General features: G+C 37.0%; 1 protein-coding gene across 4 annotated transcripts in view; it reads right to left on the bottom strand.

Annotated features, from left to right (window-relative positions):
- NPAS3 (neuronal PAS domain protein 3) overlaps window positions 1–22026 on the bottom strand; it is a 626508-nt gene that overhangs the window by 603703 nt on the left and 779 nt on the right. The window lies entirely within an intron of this gene.

Here is a 22026-nt window from a genome sequence, read left to right as displayed (position 1 = left end):
AATTATTAGTAGAACTAATTTATTTTTCCTAGAAAACATTTTCAGAATATATATTTAAGGTCAATAGCAGAGGGCCAATTTCAGTTTTCAATTACACTCTGCAACTTCATTAACACCAGTGGAATTGTTTGGATATAACTAATGGCAAAAAATTACTCACCGTTTACACCTTTTTTTTCTGAATACTTTCTATCAGAGAAAAGAGAGCTCACGACTAATCCACACTGATATTCCCAGTATGATCCTAAAGCCTGGAAAATGCAAATTTCAATCATTTTGACATTGTTGTTACTTTTGAATCCACTTTAAATGGAAGAACACTAGATACTGCTGCTCTCTTCAACATTTTAATATCAGCGGATCAAATCAAATCACTCTGGATAGGCTTGGATTTTGATCTATGCACAAGATTAGTTAAGAGTCGCACAGATTTTCCCTCAAACCCCATGGTTGGTAAGAATTTTCAGTATGTCTGATAAGCTGGCCTTCCCTAACGCTACTCCAATTATTTTTGTGAATATATATAAACTCCTTCTTTGACGCTATGAGTACTTGACCTCATTTACATTAGAACTGCCATTAGGTTTTTCTAGGTACTATTACAGATAAGAAATAAAAATATTTCAGGAGTTAATTTCAATTTCCAGGATAATTGTTATAATATTAACCTTTTTTTATTTTGTTTAATCAATTTAATTATTTCCACCCTTTTAATCAGTTCAGATAAATTAACTGACTTCTTAAATGCAGCAATCTATTTATTTCTGCACAAGCAAAATGCTGCCCAGCAACAGACATCCTGAAGCTTCTTCTTCTAATCTTTAAACTAGTATTATCCACTGAAAGTTTTAAAAAGTTTTAGTATATTTCTGCTGTACAGCTAAGTTCTCAAGTACCATTTAGGTCTGATTTATATTAATTTATCTATACAAAACACATCTGCCAAATTATTTTACATCGTACAGTAGTAAATTCATCACTACAGCAGTAATGAACACCCTTCCAATAAGTAAAATCAGTGTAAACACTGACAACTCCATTACAGCATATTCTGCCACACACCTCTTGCCCACTCACTGAGTCACACCCTCTAAGAGAAGCTTTGTGCTTCCTGGGAAGGGAATTACTTGCGATGGACTTACTACTACTTTTCTTTGCCATTGTTAATAGCTGGATCTATTACACAAGTACTGCCTTTATTTATATGAGTATCTTCAGTATATATAATATATATATTTATTTATCCATCTTAACTTATTTAGTCTTAACCATAAAACCTGAATATGTGAAAACACATATCTGAGTTGCAAGTTTTTTGAGAAATTAAAAACTTCGCACCAAACACAAAACAATTGACAGGATTTCTTTACATATATTATAGCCATATTGTCCTAAATGTAGAACTTCAGTCTGCTTCATAAATTTCATCACCTTTAGTTTGTAAAGAGACGTCCAGTGAACTATTTTTTATAAATTCTCTTTCATCAAGAGTGATAATTTTATCTTTTTATCATTAATTTTCTAGCTCAGTTCTACACAAGTGGTATTACTTTACCAAAAGTTAACTCAACACTACATTTTCTTGATTAATTGTTTTGCTATCTCTATGGACAAATAATGATCCATAGTTCAATAAGAACTCAAATAAATAAAGTCAATTAACACCTTACATGTGTCAGCAAGGCAGCTGATGACACTATCTTAAAAATTCTGATGTGGTGAAACGTACAGTGACAATTACTTTTTTTACTGAATCGCACCATAGAGTTAAAACTCAGTTCTAAGCATTCAAAATTCTATGGTTTTAAAGCTGCTGGCCCTACGCAAAAGTGAGATTTTCTCTTGATTAAATACTCAAATTTCATCTCTCAGAATCCATTACTTTATACTAACAAAGAGTTTGCTAGAAAAAAAGTTTTTAAGAGCTCTCCAGGGGCAATAAATTTCAAGTTTGACATAATTTCAAACACTGTTTAAAACATATCTGTCAATATTTGATCTTAAAACAATCTCATTAAGAGAGGTGTATCTCAGGTATTATTACAAGGCACACTTTCTAATATCTTATTAGCACTTAATAAAGTGGTTTGTGCAGTGCCATTTTAATGACAAATCTATTGTTTCTTGCAGAAAGTTTCCAGCAGCTTGATAGCTTCCACATATTTTAAATGCTATAAAGCAGTTTCAGTGTTCTCTAAAACCATATCAAGATTTTTTAAAACACCTATTCTTTTGTTAAAGAAGGCTTCAGTTTAACGAGCTCTGTGCCATTGCCTGCAGCTCCCATCTCATAGTTTCCAAGAGGAAGTGCAAAGATCAACAACTCCTAGCATGTCCGATGATGATGATGATGATGATGATGATTATTATTATTACATCAAGCCTACCTCCTCTGTCCAATGTTTCCAAGTTTATCAGTGAAAGAAGGATAAAATCTGATCCTATTGAGGTCAATGGGAATATTGCCATTGACTTCACCATCACCAGCATTTGACTAAGGAAATAAATTAAAAATACCTGTTCAGACAAGGTATCTACATAGGTGAAACCGCATTATCATTTTAGTTTACTCTGATGTGAAATAATTTTATAAATGAAATAAAACTAGTACTATGTCGTATGCCACCCTGCATGATACACTTCTATTTACAAACAGGGAGCTGGGCCTGTAATGTCCGCCTGTAAGAGAGTTCAGGTTTCTCCCTCCAATTTAAAAGCCATGAAAAGCATGAAATCATAAAAAGCATGAAAGCACACCAATTTTCTTTTCTTTTTAAAGGTGCTTATTACAGCTTTTGATTATAGTATATTTTACCTTCCAAAGTGAAAAGTATCATCTATAAGCCACCAACTGCTGGACATCAATGAGTGTTCAAGGCCTGGTCTCCTGTTTGCACTCTGTCCTGCTTCTGCTTCCTAGAGTAATTCCTGGTCAGCCACCTGCACCTTCTTCTGTCCAACTGGTTTGATGGAGAAACAAGCAGTACTTCACAAATCCTGGTTTCCATTTTTTTACAAATGAATACTTTTGTGATAAAATGTAATAAGCCCAATCTTGCCTCCTGCCTTCACCTTCGTTAATAAGAGAGCTTAGAGTATCCAATATTTGGACAGCAATCAAGTTCACCAAATCATTCAACTGACCTACAACCTTGTCCTTGTCCATGTCTGGGGTTCCTTAAGAACATGGAGAGCAATAAGTAGATCCCCACACTGGTCACTTAATGTGCCCCATCTTGTCACATACAGAGACAGGCACACAACCCCTGAGCTTTGACCTGAAGCGCATGTGCACTCTCACTGCATGGCCAGATATGCCTTTGTCATGATAAATTGCATATATTTTGCTCATGGGATCAAGAGGAGAAGTGAGGAGGAGAGTCCACACCATATACAGCCCTGAATAATTCCACCCAGAGGCTAAAAAGCTTTCTAGGCAAAATGCTACCCCCACTGACTAACACTCCTTTTTTTCTTTCCTTCCGCAGATCAGAAGACCTTCCCTTTCTACCCTCAATTCAGCCATCATGTTACAGGAATAAATTTTCAGTACCTCTGATTTGGTCCTTCTTGAAAAAGCTGTGCAGCTCTGGACAACTCTGTAATAACTCCATAATACTTTTACTTAGAAGAAGACAACTCTTCACCTCAGGGATTCCATTTGGGACCATCTGCTCCACAAATAAAGAAGTTCAGTCCCTTAGTAAACACTGCCTCTTCTTCATGAAGACATTTCCTTATTCACCAAGGTCAGCTTGCCCTGAGAATTTCTTTCTTTCTTTTCAGCCCTCTGCCCTCCCACACACACGCACAGTGCTTCAACTGTAAGGACAGAAACAAGCACCAGACATGCAAGCAAGTGTTGTAACATGTTCTATGTTGAAAAATTAAATCATATGACTGCAGAGTAGTGGTCTTCCATGTTCTGCAGCCAGTGTAATCCTTTATGATCCATCTCAAGAACAAAATGGTCCCCTTATAAATAATGTTTGAGGCTCTACGCTGCCCATTTAAGCAGTAAGCATTTCTTCAGCAGCTTGCTGCTCCCACAAAAAAAGGATTTCTTTTCCTGTAATACTGTTTCCAGGTCAATAATAGGCATCAACATGAGCTGCAACACTGGTTGAAAAATCAGGCTTTGAAGTGCTGGCTGTTCACAGGAGCTCTTTTTTAATGTCTGGAAGCAGTTGTTAAAAATTATTCATCCACTCCACTTTATTTTGTGCATTTCTATACTGCCAATGTGATTTAAAACATTCCTGCACCATGAAGGGAAATTTTAATATTTAATTCTATTTTTCCATTCTTGAAGCATCACATATCTCTTAAAGACACATCAGATATAGCTAACCCAAATGTCAGTAGCTGCAACTTTCATGAGTTTTTAAAAGTTATTTGCAGTTTTCTCATGTACCCATTTTTTATGGAAGTAAAACTTTTCTTCCTACTGTTAATTGTCCATTTCCAGCATCTGCTTTATCAAGATCCACTGTCAGCAGACCTCTGAGAAATTCTCACTTATGTTAAATTACCTATCATTGCCTACAATATAGAACTGACTTCCTTGGTTTCTTCCAGAATACCTAGGGATATACATGTAGTAACTATAAAAAAATCTCAAGTGGCAGGAGACCTATTGATGCGCAAGGCACAGCTTACAAGGAATTAAAAGAATATGCAGACACTTCTTTCAGCCTGAACCACTGATGCTAATGAATGTCTGTAGCATGCTTCCATTTCTGATTAATCCTGTCCACAATGTTAAATATAAGAGGAACAAACAGAATTGAACAGTTCCCAGAACAGTTTTGCACCATTTTGGATATAAAACAAGACTACTGATTAGTAACTTCCTGGGATTTTTCCCGCTAGAAAATAACTGATGCTCATTACTTATGGACTGTGCTACAGCCATAATCTTAGTATCTATTATGGTCCCCAACATTTTAAAAGAATCTGATTCAATCTTTCTGTCCTAGATGTTGGCTCCCACTGTTTCACTGCAGGTGATTTTCTATCCCTTAAACTCAATATACAATTCCTGAATCACAATATTCAGTATATTCACATATAACAAACTTGATCACAGCTGAAGATTGATCATCTGCTGTGGTGTATCATTTAAACAGGGTTTGTTCAGCCACCCAAAATCACTGCTGTTACTGACCTGCCCTTAACATTTTTGTTGCAAAGTTCACATTCAAATTGACTATATTCCACTAACATCCATAAAATTAGTGTTTCCTATTGGAATACTCTACAATTTCAGAGTTGGTATACTCGACAAGAAACCTCAGATCTCAGGACCATGGTGAACCTTATCAGTGTGCAGCCTTGCAGCAAAGGCGGCCAACCACATACTGAGCTATATTAACTAGACTGTACGCAGCAGGTGCTCCTCTCTTTCCAACACTTGTGAGATTGCATCATAGAATCATAGAATTGTTAAGGTTGGAAAAGACCCTTAAGATCATCAAGTCCAACTGTTAACCTATCACTGCCAAGTCCACCACTAAACCATGTCCCTAAGCACCACGTCTACCCTTCTTTTAAATACCTCCAGAGATGGAGACTCAACCACTTCCCTGGGCAGCCTGTTCCAATGCCTGACTACCCTTTCGGTGAAGAAGTTTTTTCTAATATCCAACCTAAACTTCCCCTGGCGCAGCTTGAGGCCGTTTCCTCTCATCCTATCACTTGTTACTAGAGCGAAGAGGCCAACCCACACCTCACTACAACCTCCTTTCAGGTAGTTGTAGAGAGCAATAAGGTCTCCCCTCAGTCTCCTTTTCTCCAGACTAAACAACCCCAGTTCCCTCAGCCGCTCCTCACAAGACTTGTTCTCTAGACCCTTCACCAGCTTCATTGCCCTTCTTTGGACACGCTCCAGCACCTCGATGTCCTTCTTGTAGTGAGGGCCCAAAACTGAACACAAAGGAGTACCGAGTCCAGTTTGGGCCTCTCAAGTACAAGAAATACAGGGACACACTGGAGCAAGCCACTGCAGAAAGCCACCAAGATACATAGAGGACTGCACTACATAATGCACCAGGAGAGGCTGAGAGAACTGGGCTTGTTCAGATGTAAGAACAGCAGGTGAAAGAGCGCTCTCATTTCTCTCTACAGCTATCTAATGGAACATTACAAAGAAGATGGAGTCAGACCCTTTGCAGAGGTGTACAGTTGTAGGACAAGAGGCAAAGACACAAGCTGGAATGCAGAAAACTCCAATTAAATATTAGGAAAACCTTTTTTGTCATGAGGTGATTAAACACTACAAGCTGGTCAGTGACTTTGTGGAATCTCCATCCATGGAGATATTCAAAACCTAACTGGACATAGTCCTGGACAACCTGCTCTAGCTGACCCCCTGCTTCAGAAGGGGGGTTGGACTGGATGATCTCCAGAGGTCCCTGCCAACCTCAGCTGTTCTGTGATTTGGAGCAAGTCATAGCCTAAGCCTCTCATGACATCATACAGTAAACCCAGGCTCTGTCCAAGACCGTGATACACATTCAAACCTGAAAATAAATCAGGGTGTTTCCTCCTCTTCCAAATATGCTGTGGAACAAATCAAGCTTCCTTTCACTCTCCTTCCAAAATATTCCTTTAGGCTTCTGAGTTGTATTTAGCTCATTCAGAAGTCTACACAGTGGTATTAGTACAATGGTTTTTGAGAACACCAACACCATTTTCCCACTCAAGGTCCTAGGAAACATGGCCATCCGAGTTCAATTTCCCCTCCTGGAACTCTCCAAATCTCTCCTGCTGATTCAAGATCTATTTATCAGATCTTCATCATACAATTAGGTATGGATATCAACATTCCGATGAACAGCATTCCACACTCAATTTCTTTTTGACTCCCTTTCCTTAAATCAACATGAGAGGAATTACTTCAAGCTAGAGGAACTTAGAAAGTGCAAACTGTATACCTGCTGCTACCTCAATAAATCTGAAGCCTTTCTAATAGTGCCAAGTCAACACTGATAAAACAGCAAAATGTGACTTTAAATACTTATGTACATAATTAATTAAATTTACACATGATAACCTATCTCTGCTAGTATGCAAACTTACATATTTATGAAAACAGTTATTATGAACCAGTTCTTTCTCCAAAAATTACATAAATACAGGAATTATATGGGGACTGATATTACATACCTTTGACAAAAGTTATCAATATATACTTCAACTATATGCCCTTTAAACTAATGTCCATCTCACTATGAGTTGGTTTTGTTTACTGTTAGCATGTATAAAATAGATTGCATCCCAGTTTAAAAGTATAATACACATTGACGTTCACATGTGTTCATTGCAATGTTCAAGTCATCACCACAATTAATTTTATGCCATTGGGGTTTCACCAAGCAAAGTAATATCCAAGCATTTAATTTTACTGAATTCAACCTGTTTAATATGCACTTTGCTTGATAGTAAAAAAATCAAACTTCAAATATGAGTGTAAAATTAACTACTATGTTACAGAAAACCCTTTCCAACAAATGAAAAACAAACAGCAATTAAAATTATGAACTCTTCAAAGCAGGGACTCGGTTTTTTTTTTTCAAGGCATCATATGGCACCTTGTCCATACAGTCCCAATAAGGCCTTTCTTAGTCATATCAACATGAGACAAAGCCATGGAGCAGTGTAATTAAGCTGTGACACATCTCATATCCATTCACGAAATGTGCTGAAAATAGTACTAGCCAAAACTACTTAGCTGAGGCCATTTTCTCCAACAGTTTTCTAAGAGAGAGAATCACAAAAGAGACTTGCTACAGCTTCCAGAAACATCCTACGCAACAATGTAAGAACAGGCGTACTGGGTCAGACCAATGTTTCCTGTATCCCATTTCCAACAATCCCAAAAGCAGTTGCAAGGAACAACAGAAAAACAGTGACAGTATATATGATATGCACCCACAGTCTCCAATCATTTTCAGTACAGGTACTTCCTCAAATAGGTATGTATTGAGTAACATTCAGTGGATTTCTCAGTCATTAATTTGTCCCATCTCCTCTGAAACTCATAACAGTTTTCCACACCCCAACCCACTTAAAAGACAACACTTCCTCTTACAGGCAGTCAGTACCCCAGATCAACCAAGCACACAGAAAAGTAAAGATTGGTAATACATGAAATAATTGTTTTTATTGATAAAAATATTCAGGTTAGCAGCAGTAACTGTAGTACTCGCACATCCACTAGATAACCAAGTGACAAAGGACAAAAACCCTGTCCCTAGCCCCCAAAATCTTACAGTGCAAGTATCAGATAAGAGACAGGAAACTCTTTAGAAGCAATAAGGCAACAGCAGCTAGCATCACAAGAAGTGATATCTTGTTATAAGTAGCATGATGGTGTCACGCTTTTGTAGGCATTTCAGGTAAGGAACATCTTGGGAAGAGAGATGAACTCAAAATGTGAGGTTACGAAGGAGTATTAGTCCAAGCATAAGGTATCAAACAAATGCATGTTTGCAAATACAGTAAATGGGCGACAGGGCTGGTCTTATAACTTGAAGGGAAACCTTGACAAAGAGAAACAGTAAGACATAGATGGGTGAAGAAGGTTTTGAACTTAGGGCAACTTACTAATATTTCATTCACCAGAGAGGAAGCCCAGTTGGGATATAAAAAGACATGGTTAGAGTGACAGTCTGTTGCTCTGAAAATGATCTCTCTAAGAGGATTCTGGACAGATATGACTGGAGAAAGAATAATCTTCAATGGCAGTGAGGATGAGCATTTAACTGAAGAGTAGGCAGGAAAACACAAAGAGCAGGGATGTGAGGCAGAAAAAGCCTGCAAGACTTAGATGTAGTCTGAATGCAAAGAACTTAAGAACAAAACAGAACAGTTATACTAGGTCAGTAAAAGAAATACAGCACAGAAAGAGTGTTCCTTTCCATGATATCCCATGTCAGCATCCAGCAGTCAGCTGTGTAAAAACTTCCTGAAGTTGAGGTGCATCATCACTGTCACATTTAACAGCTCCTCAGAGACATAAGAGAGTAATGCCTGATCCATTTTTGAACCTGTTCATATTTTGACCTCTAAAACACCCTTTGGCAAGGAATTCCATTATTCAATTGCATGTTTTGTTGGGGGGGACAGAGGGAACACACAAAAAAGCTCCCAAAACAACAAAAACAAAAAAACAATTTCTGTTAAATGTTTTAAAACTGTTTTCTGAGAATTATACAGGATGTTTCCTGTTCTCATAATATTGAGTTAATGAATAATTGTTCCCTGATTGCCTTCTTGAGGCTTTGCATGATGTTATAGCCAATTTCCCTCAGTCATCTCTTTTCCAAGATGAAGTATTTTACTTTATTTCACTTTTCCTCTGACAAAACTCCTTCCATATATCTCATCAGCCTTCATGCCCTTCTCTCAAACGACAGTACCTTTTTGAAATTATGATAACAGAAGTACACACAATACATAGACCGCACACACTGTGGATTTATGGATTGGCATAATTATATCAATGGTCATGTTTTCTGTTTGTTTTTCTATTTCTTTCCTACTAATACCAAATACTCTCCTTGCCTTTTTAATTGCTAAGCTATGAGGGAGAGGTCTGTATCAGTGAGACTGCCAAATTACGGACCTGTCCTAACAGGCAATATGGCAGTGTTATCCTGAAAAGTAGATGGAGGGCTTGGAAAGAACTCTAGGAGATCTGTTTTGACTAAGGGAGTCTAAGCTAGGCAATAAAGGAGGAGATGACAGAGAAGCAAGACTACATTTTCATTGAGATAGAAATACCATGAGCCTATGAATCATCTGCAAAGAGATGATACTTGAATTGTGTTTCCACATAGGATTATGCAAAGATAAAGAGCAGAATGAGGGAAAAAAAGGGGGCGGCTGAGAGACAACGTGTTGCAGAACTCCCACACAAAGCTGGATAGTGAATGAGAAAGATCCTCGAAAGGATGCACTGAAGAAGTGATCAAAGTATTCAAAGACAGCAGAAAGAGGACATTTGCCAAGAAGTCACAGGGCAAAAAGAACAGGGACATGGTCAACTGTTTTCACATCTGACTGACAGGTTGAGAGGATTGTAACTTAAGATTTAAAGCACAATTCACATAACGATTTAGAAGTCCGTATCTTGCGTGGAGAGACAGTCTCAGAAGCAACCCAATGGGATCACCCCACTTAGTCGCATATGCCTCTGCTCTGCCTTTTAACATGCCCTTAGCACTACTGCCCATCACTGCAATGCACTCTGCATTTGTGTTTGCTTCTGCTTTCGTAGCATATGGCTATAGTATGGTGCTAAGAAGCTGCTTTACTCATGTGATTGCAATGCCCAGGGCTTTTTGTATAGCAACTGAATTTGCTTTATACAGCCTTCTGAGCAGAAGTTAATATGTTTGCGGCAGTATGAATTCTGACTGGAACTGAGTATTACACAACTTTATAAGACACAGCTCCTGACTCTGCCAGAAACTGGGCTACAAGTAGAAGGGTGGCCCCATTGCTGCGGATCTCCATCTCCTTTTCCTCACGCATTCCCATATCAGTTAACCAGGTTAGCTGCCTTCTGCTAAGCTTTCTCTCACTATAGAAAGAAATTACTGAAAAATTTAATTAATAGTTTCCCATCCTGAATTCTCTTCAAAGAATCTGTACATGAAGTGGGACAGTCTAGATCAAAATTACTGTTTAAAAAGCATTTTGAATCCTCCCGTTCCTTTCTATTTTGCATTCACTTCTCCCATGAAAACTGTTTTGTAGATGTGCTACAGATTGCACAGCCAAAATGAGTAAGAAACTCTATAAACTGATCTGTTTTCCATCGATTACACATGCACATACACATACTCACACACACTTCTATCTATCAATGACTTCTGAAAATACAAATGGAAATGACATAGTAATCTTCCAAGCATTCTGCTTTCTTTTTTATTGCACACAGGAAAAAAAGGAAGAAAAAAAAATATTCTTAACTAATATACTTTAGTTCTTAAAATTGTCTGTCCCTTAGAAAATAGATAAATTAATTATAATTAGCTCCCACTTGGATAATTTTGTGTATAGCATTCATAGCAGTGATCTGTTAAAAAAAAGGCAAAATCAACACATACATTTTCTTAAATAAAGGACTTGGGTAAAACAAAGTCAGGCACTCGTTTCCTCTTTCATTCCATATGATACACAGCTGCGTCAATCCCATCAGGAAACAGGCAACAGGAAATTCTTAACATTCTGAAGAGAAATCTAAAGATGTGTCTCATCACCCTTCCTCCTAAAAGTGTTTTTTGATTGTCTAAAAGACGTTTACCCCAGTTCTAAAATTATTAATTACTTTACTTAGCTTTTAAGCAGCTATAGGCCTCATTAAGTAACTAACAAAGAGTCAAAAATATGTTTTTTTGTAAGTTGCCTTCACTTTTTCATTTCTTCCATCCTAAAATATAAATCAATAAGGAAAGCTTGACACCTATGGACAAAATCAAAGCCAAGTACCCTAGTTATTGGAAAATGTTCCTTCATAATGTGCTGCTCCTGCGTTATTTGTGTTTCTAACTATAGCTCTTGCATATATAATTCCATTATACTCTTATAAATCACGGTTTTGAAAAATGCTTTTGAACCATTAATATATTTTCCTGGTTAAAATTCTTTGAGATGTTCTTAACAAGAGTCTTAGATAATGAATTTGGGCAAACTCTGGAACAGTCTTTACAGTATTATCATTCTCATTAATTTTCAGAACTACCCACTGTGTTGAGATGATTGTCATGGGCCTAAGACTTCAATTTGGCTAAATATTTTTGCATATATTTCAACATATAAGTAACTAACAGATGTTTAAAATGTTAAGTTCACATTCTAGAAACAGTTAAATGTTTACTGTAATATCATAATTTGTTTTTGCACTCATATTTATTTTGCTGCTTCTATCTTTAAACACTCCCTTAGAGTCCTGGTTGGCTGTAGACAAAATGCTTTAAAATGACTTCACAAGAAAACAAAACATACTCAATTCAGTAAATACAGCTGTGCTTTTAAAGAAAGGAAAAAAAAAAAACACTCAATGGTACCACAAATGAAAAACAAAGAAAAGAAAAGAAAACACTTAATGCTAGAAATGTTACTTTTACCTAAGGTCCAGACTTCACGTAAACCATTTTAAATTGTTTGCATAATAAAAGCTTTTAAATTCATATTTTATATTCACTTTAGAAACCTAATACATTCTGCTGTCTTACATCATTACTAGAAGGCTAAATTAGATGAAGAAAATTACTTTTAAAATGTTAATACACAGAATATACAGTATCTTACTTTAGTCCAGATTATTCTTTTTTCTTTGCTTTTTTTTTGGTTATCTTTGAAGACTGCTTCTGTTTCCATTGTTTCATCCTTAACCATTCACATATCAGAGCAATAAGTATTTCATTACTGGTTTATCTGTCCAGAGGCTTGAGAAGCAGTAACAATTAACCCTCCCTTCACAGTGATTGATACAGGCTTTGCTTTCAATTTGTTCCACTACACAGATCATGAAATTCTGAATGCGATCATCCTTATTGACCTACACTTTCAAACACACGGCTACAATGAGATGAAAGTAATTATTAAAAGGAACACAGGACTACTCAATGCTGAAACAAAGTCTTGAAAAATCTTTTAGATGACCTTCTCATAAAACTAGCATTATTTGGTGTGAAGTAAAATGATGGATTTGCTTTATAATCTGGAAATATTAAATTTAAATCTGATCAAGGTATGATATCATTATATCATATAAACCCAGCTCTAACGTCATATCACTTCATATCTGACCCAATAAACAATTACTTCACCCAGAGTGATCATAGTAGGACAAGGCCCTATATATTTTAAAAGTTCCTCCATCAGCTTTATTTTACACCAGCTCTGTTTGAAATGTTGTGTTAAAAATGACAAAACTGTAATTACTATTCTACTATAGTCTGTTTCAAAAAGACACAGTGTTTCTTTTTAAGATCCTGGACTTCTTGAGGCACCCAATGTAATGTAATGTAATGTACACAGGAAATTCAGACTGCTACGGAAAAATGAGAAACTCAAGTCAGATTTCCATCATCGGCTGAGATGAACCAAGACCTATATACACCACTGCTGGAGACTTACTGCAGTGGAAAACAAATATTTTTCATAACCCTTTGAAAAATAAACCCACCAAAATATTAATTTCTTGTAATCGATACATTTTGGAAAAATGCAAAAAGACTGGTAGGTGAACACTAATGACAGAACTACTTACAATATGGGTTGCAGTCAAAGAAAATCAGGATAGAAAACTGTGCAGAAGGATGTTCTTACAGGCCTGAGGCTCTAATCACAAAACAGAGTGATGGAGATGAACCAATACTGCATGGATTAGCAATGAATTATTTTGAACTATAATCATGTGCCAGCACAAAGGGGAGGTAAAAACTAGCCATTACTCACAAGCTGATCTGCAGATAAGAAGAAAAAAAGTAAAAAGGGGAAAAAATTTATATGCTAAACTGAGTCGGGAGAATAATGAAAATCTAAAATGTTGTTACACTTCAAGTAACATTCTATTTAATGTCTTTCATGTACTGTATAATATTGAGTATTTACACAATACAATCTGTAAGATGCCGGGGCTAAAGCAGGGTTAAATCAGACAACTCTTCTGCAACTTAGTACTGGATAATAATATGTGCTGAAAAATATTCTAACAGAACAGTTAGTTTTTAAGATACACATGGGCACTAATTTCTCCCACTTTAAAATTGCAGGAAATACATATATATATACATATATATACACACACACATGCATAGGTAAGAGATAGGTAGATATATGCAAATGTGTATATGCACATGCACACTTGTGTATACATATGCATATATAATGAGGGATTTAATTTCCATTAGTCCATCTGAAAGCAAAGCACCACCATCTTAAGATTCAATGTTAGTTTTCCCACTCGGGGAAAAAAAACATGTTAGAACTAATTTTGTGAGAAAAGAAAAATCAAAACTGCTATCCACAAAGATTCCTGAGATTCTTATGAACAGACTGTTTAAATGAAGAGCACTTTAATCAGTAGAGGAATCCTCACGTTTCTAATGTCTTGCTGTGCATTCTGCAGGTTATAGTAGCAGCTGGTAGAGGTCATATATCTTTTGTGAGCATCCCAAAAAGGCTCACTGCCAGACTGTTAAATTATGAATAAGCAATGAACAAAAGAATGCAGATACGGTGGTGACAAGATAATCCAAGCAAATTTATCTATGACAAATTTCACAGGATTAACAAATTACATTTACACAGAACAATAAAAATGTGCAAAAAAAAGGATGAGCCTACTTTTCCCTCACAGCATTAGAGGAAAAAAAATCACCATTCCAATGCATGTATTTACATTTAACTTTATCTAAAGTAAGACATTTATAGCTTGCTGAAGACAATCAACTAGCATTATTTCCTTTCAAGCAAATACATATACTGTGTCTATCTAACATACAACATATGGCTACACTTTGCAGTATACATGTAGACAAGTCAGTGGAAAATCTTTTAAAGTTTTCCTCACAATTAGTGAATTGTGAATAGCAGAATAAACCCAGAAGAATTCTAATTTTCCTTTTCGGGTGGAATATTCTGCCATTCTCTGTCAGTTAAAAGACACTTTTTCCCTTAATCATTTTGGGTTTTGTTTCTATTTGAACTGAACAAATATTGTAATATATGATAATTGCCACAAGAAAAAAATGTCATGAATAGGACTTGAATACTTTTTTGCAGTAGTATCACAAAACCATTAAGAAACAAGTAAAAAAAAAAATCACCACTCCAAAAGGAATCCTAAAACCAGAATCTAAATACTGGATGTTCCTAAAGATGCACATTCAGTATGTCAAATAATTTTTGGGGGAAGAAGAGGGGATTTGCAGTGTTTGCTACATCCTGCGGTCTCCTATTCTGGTCTTGAGAAGTGATACAAAAACAAAATTTGAAAAACTGCCCTCAGAAAGCATGGAATAACAGTTTCCAAATCTCAGTTCTGTGGAGAAGCATTTTTCTTCCTGTTAACAAAGGAATAAAAGGAAAGACGGCACCTCTTAGTTTCGAAATTTGAGTGTAAGTAGAGTGACTGATAAAAGGAACAGCATCTATGTTTGAAAGATCTGGAATCTGCTTTATCTTTTGTATCATGCTTCTCATCTGAAGTCTGTATTTTCTGTCACCTCCATTTATTTCTTTTTGTTTGTTAATCCAAAACAGTTGTTTAGCAAAACCAGATCTTGAATAAAAATGGGCCCTCTGAAATCATATATATAATTTACGTATCAAATATATGTTCTTGTTACAGAGCACTGACTCCAAACAGGAAACCTCACTATTAAAGTGAACATCCAATTAATTAAGATACTTTAGTAAACTACTTGGATCCTTCAAACACTGCTACTTGAGTACCATTTATCTAGCTCATTCAGCCGTTGAAAAAAATTACTGTACTTTTGATTTTCCACAAGAAATGAAAGTTTTGTTGTAAAACTGAACAGCAAATCAGAAAGAATGAATAAATAAATTAGCCCAAAGCATTTGTTTCTCTTGTTATGTTCATCTTCTATTTGTTACCTACCAAGAGAAAACAGTTTTGTTTTTTTACAGTGCAGGTTTTTTTGAGAACCTCCTGTCCATACTGTTAGCAATTTATGCAAAGGTGAAGCAAACATGCCAATCCTACATCTAACTATAGTCAGACAAATAAAATCAGCTACTTTTTTTGAAGCTGTGAAGGTTGAAGGATAAGTACCAGTGGCAGCTATTCTCTTTTAAAGACTTTTTTTCTTTTTTAATCCTGCTGCCAACACTGTACAGATTCAGTCACTCAGTTCTTTCCATTGACCTCAGCCTTCATCTGTGAAGACTGCCCACTTACATTTTTTCCCACAAAGTAACAAATTCTGCCTCCCATCATCTCTAAGAAAAAACATCTTTCTAACAAGCATTCTTCTAAAATTTGGTATGTTATACTTTTGCTAAATGAATTACAGCTTTGGCAGGACAATTCTGAGCCATCTACCTCATATAAGCCTCGTCTGTGAGTAAACTGATCGTAAATGTGAATTTGCACATGACCTTCAAACACGACGAGTAAGCAAGAGGAACCCCCCCCCCCCCCCCGTCATAATATAAATGTATTACTTCTGTGCCTAAATTCGAGGAAACTATAACCCTTTAGGGTTTAATCCAAAATGACTGTTCAAAGACTATTCATTACTCGATAAAATTCAGTTTAAAACAATGTAATGTGTAATGAAGCCTGTTCTAAATTCCTGTTGGAGACAAAATTCCCAGGCAAGTATTTTAAAAGGGGCTTATAGGATTTAGGTGCCCATATTTCACTGAAATGCAGTATGTGTTGGATGCCTAAATCCAACAGGCTCTTCAGAAAATCCAAGCCCCAGGGACATTATTGTAGATTACATACATACATATTATTCAGACTATATCCTGTAAGTTCACTATATACATATGTAAACCTAACATGCCTGCAGGTAATGGAACAGTACTTTTCCACTTAAATTATTTAACATAAGCGTTGAACTTCTATTATATATCAAGCTAACAGCTAATTTTAAATTGCAATCAAGCCATTCTCTGAAACCACTTTATTTCAGTGGAGGTTTTGCCTGTAAAAGAAATGTAAATCCCTCTAACGAAGGCACTGTAATCTTTGAATACAGAGACAAAATGGGGGCTGGAATTCTATTCCTAGCGCTAACATTGACATCTTCTGCCACTTCTGCTAGTTCTCAAAAATGTTTTGGTGTAACTATCTCATCAGTAAAATGTGTAGAACAGTGTTTACAGACCTTTCGAAGCACACTAGGCTGTATAAAGAAACATATCTACAAAAATACTCAGTATTAATATTAAAGTATTCTTCAGACATTGTGTGACATCAGTGAGAAGTTCCCTAGAACAGACAAATGACAAGATACGACCGACGAGTGAAAATAGCCTGTAACAAATCTTCAAAACTCTGCTTTCAGTAATCCGTTTGAAATTCTTGCTTACATATCACTTGTTCTTTAATGTACCTGACTCTCGCCTGCATGCAGAGTGCCGGGTAAGGCTGGCATAACTCTCAGTATCTAGCTGCAGCAGGCTGAGATCAGAATCTCCTTGAGGACCACTCCATTTTTACTTGAGAATCTCAAGACTTTCGCATTTTATAATAATACACAGATGCAAAGTTTACTCCTCCTCTCACTAAGTACGTTAAAGTTTGTCATTGCGATCTCACCGAGAACAAATTCACATGTATTGAATTATATGGTAAAAATACTTTATCCTTGCTTGTGATTCTCTGTAGTACACTTTAATTATATGCATAATTTCATTTGGGACTTTTTTAAAGATTAAAGTACAACTTGAACTCAATATTCTCGCAAAGACACAGTCCAGTTCTGCCAAGTTACAGACACAAATACTATCCTACCCTTACCGTACCTTCCTTGTCCTGTGTAATATACTACTATAGCATACAAAATTAACGAATATTTTTACTACTCAAAGTCCTGTTCAAATCAATGGCACAACGGTCCTATTCATTTGACTAGGACTTTGTGTATTGCATAACTACTGCTCGAGCTAGTCACAGAACAATGCCCTAGTCATATAAGACATGGCAGCAACCATTATATTCTTACTATGGCACATCTTCTTATGCAGCAAAATGCAATATTATTACAAATTGTCCTTATTATGCAAAGTCCTATTAAACAAAAAGTCACGCACCTCATTCGCACTAATGGGACTTTGTATGTTAAAGATAACATGCAGTAGCCTTATAAATATTACATAGAAAGAAATTGCCTCTTCTGAAAAAATGCAATTATTATGAAATGAATTTTCAAAACATTTTCTCTCATGGCCATAAATCTTTGGCAGCTTCTTAAAAAAAAAAAAAAAAGCCAAACATTAAGCATAAACAAACAAACAAACCAACCAAAGAAATAAATGACTGGGGTGAAAATGCAAAGTCTTGGCTATGTACCTTAAAAATATCTTATGTTTAAAATATAAAAACAAATTTCCAGGCTGATATCCTGCAGAACAAGTTCACTTGATTCATTTTGAAAGAACGTGACTAATGCTGAAATCTCATCTCACATGAGGTGCTTTTACACCTGCAAGAGCTACTAGTGACAATAACATAAAATGAATCTGATGGACTGACTGAATGTAAGGTTTATTCACATGAGATGAGATTTCAGGAAACGGTCTCAAAACATTAAATTCTAAAAAACCAATTACTTAATTGATATCAAATTAAATTCTGCCACGTTTGTAAAACGGCTTCATCTTACTGACCTCAATGGGAGCAGAATCAATCCCAATATGTTAATAAAATGGTAACAGTTAGTTTTCATGGTCAGTATCAGTTATTCAAAATTCTTATCTTAGAATACATTTTCCAATAACGAGGGTATAAAGATCATTTTATGAAACAAACATTTATTTAAACATTGTACTTTTTAGGAAGGATGCTGATGAAACTAATGCCTAGAATGTCAGTTTTCAACAACTGTTTTACATCACTCTCGCAGTAAAATTCCCATCTGGGCTGGCAACTTGTGTGCCAAGTTTCAACCAAACATGATTTGAAAGTGCCAGTATATTAGACTCCAAAATTCAAGTGAGATGCTAATAAAAGGAGATGGATGTTGACAATATATCCTGATATGCTCTTAAAAATACCTATGGTTCTGGGTGCTGTATTAATCCATTAAGAAAACTCTCTAATTATTTACAACTTATTTACAAGATAGCATTAGAATATAATGCTGTTAAATTGGTCCAAAACAAGCTAACCGGATATAACTTGTAAGAAAAAAAACAGTTGTGCTGTAAAGACTGTAGAAACAGTGCTGCAGACAAAACCTTGTTATTCAGAATCCCATTAGTTACTGCAAATATGTAATGTAACTTTTGTTGATCAATACTCTCACGTAAGCTCTAAATAATGTATGATTCCAGTGGAGAAAAATGCAGCAAATCAAATATGGTGGGAGAATGTTTCAAATTATGAAGAGTAGTATGACTGCTAATCCATAAATCAGAAATCGGAAAGATTGTTGTAATGTGGGAGGGCTCTATTTAATAAAGGTCATTATAACTCCTGGCTCTAGAGCTATAAGATCTAATATCCTCTCTGGTAGCTCTATGATATGCCCATGCATTACTGTTCTTGTTGACAGTCTGTTGCCTTGGAAATATTTCATTATTTCAGTTTTTCCATTTGTAGACCCTTGGCCTTGTGATATGAAGGCCACCCTATTTCATATTTTCGATTATCATTTAAGCAATCTTCTGGAGCTATTTATATAAAAGCAAGTGTTAGACAATGCATATCATCATTTATCACTGCTACGTTTAAGCTCATGCTCTAGAAAGAAATGCCAAAATAAAGGTTTTTTTCTCTTTCACTTTAAACCAATAGCACTTTGATATTATGATATGCTTTACAAATCAATGCTGGCATATCATATGCATGACACTTCTGTCTATTTAATTTTCTTGGTTATATATCCACACAGTTGAAAAACCCTAAACTGCTACTGTAACTGTAAAATTTGCTAACACTCATAGTTTAAAAGAAAAGCAAACAAATCTAAGTGTGTAACTTTTCAAACATTCTTCAAAAAACCTAAACAGCTGAAAAAAAGTTTCAAAACAATTCAAGTGCTTGGTTGCGTCAGAGACTACTACTTTTTACATTTGTTTTGTAATCACTAACCTCTTGCTTGACAAATATAACACAATCTACCTAAATATTGTGGAAGTGAAGACTAAACAAAGAAGGCACACAGAGATCGTCACAGAACTAGTTTACTGAAGCAGTAACTAAGAAGAGACTGCAAAACCCCTTAAGTAACTGATATGCGCCTGTATTTCAAATAGCTCGGCGCACACAGCTGAAAGGATGTGTGCAAAGACAGCTCAAATAAACAGCGACATGCAAGACTGCAGGAGCGCGCTACATAACTTTTAATAAAACGTACATGAGTCCCTGTTTATTGAAGCATTGATCGATCTTCTCCAAAACTTTTTTTTTTTTAAAGAACAAACAGATTGCTGTTACTTCTGCTACAAAAAATGTCATCAACTTCTACATGTAATATTTATACCTAAACTGTTCAGAGCATTGTAAAGAGTGATAACAAAGTGAACCCTAAGGGCAAAAAACAACTGCCTGGACACTAGGCCAAGTTTGTGGCTATTAGTGTTCTAGGAATTTAGACTACTTTTTTCCTCTGAAATGATTACTCCTCCCACTCCCTACAGGGAAAAACTACTCGGATCCAACCTTTAAAATGACAGCATCAGAGCTGAACAAGAAGATGCTATTAAAGGGCATTAAATTAAATACAGTATATCCTCCTACAACTTCAATCAGAATTTCAGACCAAGTGTTATTTAGTTCAGCTCTCAAGTGGAGCAGAATAACAAATCGCGCACTTTGATTTACCTTCTCCGAATGCCAAATGGAGACAGGTGATAAAGAAAGCACTCATGCACAGGCTATGAAGTTTCCCCTAGAAATTAATTCTATCTTCAAGATTCCTATCTCAGAGAAATTCCCAAAATGGCACACAAATATGCTTCTGCTGGAGAGATTACTGAAGCTATCCTGGCAAATACACTTAGCACTAATATAGTACCATTCTCAGAAAGAAGTCAGAAGAATTGTGTGTTGGGGGGGACAGGACTTATTGATACAAATTGTTTTTCCAACAAAGAACTCTGCAGGAGAAAAGCTTGCTGCTATAAGTGTTATTAACACAGCAGAAATGCCTTTGCAGCCACTGAAATGGAGATTTTTAAAAAAAATTTATAGTTGAAGATGAAAATCTGTAAGTTAAGTCATTGACTTCTGAGGATGCACTGTTTTCCCATTACACGTATCTCCAAATTCTGCTACATATCAATATAGCCTTGTCAAAGTGCAACAGTTAATACTAATGCATCTAACACAGCCACACTAACACTTCAGTGGCGAATACGAAATGTATGGTTTTCTGATACCGGGCAGTCTGCTTCCTTAGGAAAAATGGCATAGCTATTTAGATAAAATCTGTGGGTTTTGGAAGTTGTACTAGAAATGCTGCTCATGCTAAAAAATATAAGTTTGAAATTAAGATTAAAATGAGCCTGATTCCCCAGACTTTACTTTTGTTTAAATATTTTTCAGACTTACTTCTGCTGTGAAATATAAACCGAGTAACACATGATCCAGCTACTTTTAAAAGCTGTCTAAATGTTAATTTCCATTTTTACAACTAACCAGGAACCTTCCTCGCCCCTTACCCTCAAGTTCACTTGTAACGCTGAAGGGGGGGTGGGAGGGAGGAAGCCCACCCCAAACCCTCTGGCTGCTCTCCTTCTGGGTATACATCTCATCGCAGTGTAGCAATGGAGCTTTGAATACTTTTGTAAGAATCACAAAGTAACATCACATGAACTTGTACTCTTGTTTCCTACCAGTCACTTCTAGAAAGATTCACTTTACTAGAACAAATCCGCTACGGGCAATTCGTGTCACCAGCAGAGCGGATTAATAGCAAGCGCTCTCCCCCAACAAAACTACACGGGGCAGGCGGCGGGCCGGGAGGCAATCGGGGGGTAGCGCGACCCCCCCGCCTCCCGGCCCCCGCCTCCCTCCCTCCCCGGGCCCCGCGCACCGCCCGCCCGCCCGCGCACCGGCTCCGCTCTGCCCACTCCGGGGGGCGCCGGCACCCGCGGCCCGCCCGGCGGCGGCGGCTGCGGGGCGGGGGGGCCGGGCCGGGCCGGGCAGCCCCGCGGGCGCAGCTGGCGGCGCGGCCCCCCCGCTCCGGCCTAGCCGCACTTGAACCGCACCGGCGGGGCCGGCCCCTCCGCCCGGCGAGCCGGGCCTGGCGCGGCGCCCCGCCGCCCCCGGGGCCGCCGAGCGGCGGGGGCCGCCCGGGGGGGCCT

Source organism: Nipponia nippon, unplaced genomic scaffold (assembly GCF_047370975.1).
Source record: "Nipponia nippon isolate SJK-2023a ecotype South Korea unplaced genomic scaffold, ASM4737097v1 scaffold_11, whole genome shotgun sequence".
Classification (NCBI taxonomy): Eukaryota; Metazoa; Chordata; class Aves; order Pelecaniformes; family Threskiornithidae; genus Nipponia; species Nipponia nippon.
Note: the sequence above shows the minus strand (reverse complement) of the source record. Positions and strands in the feature narration are given on the sequence as shown.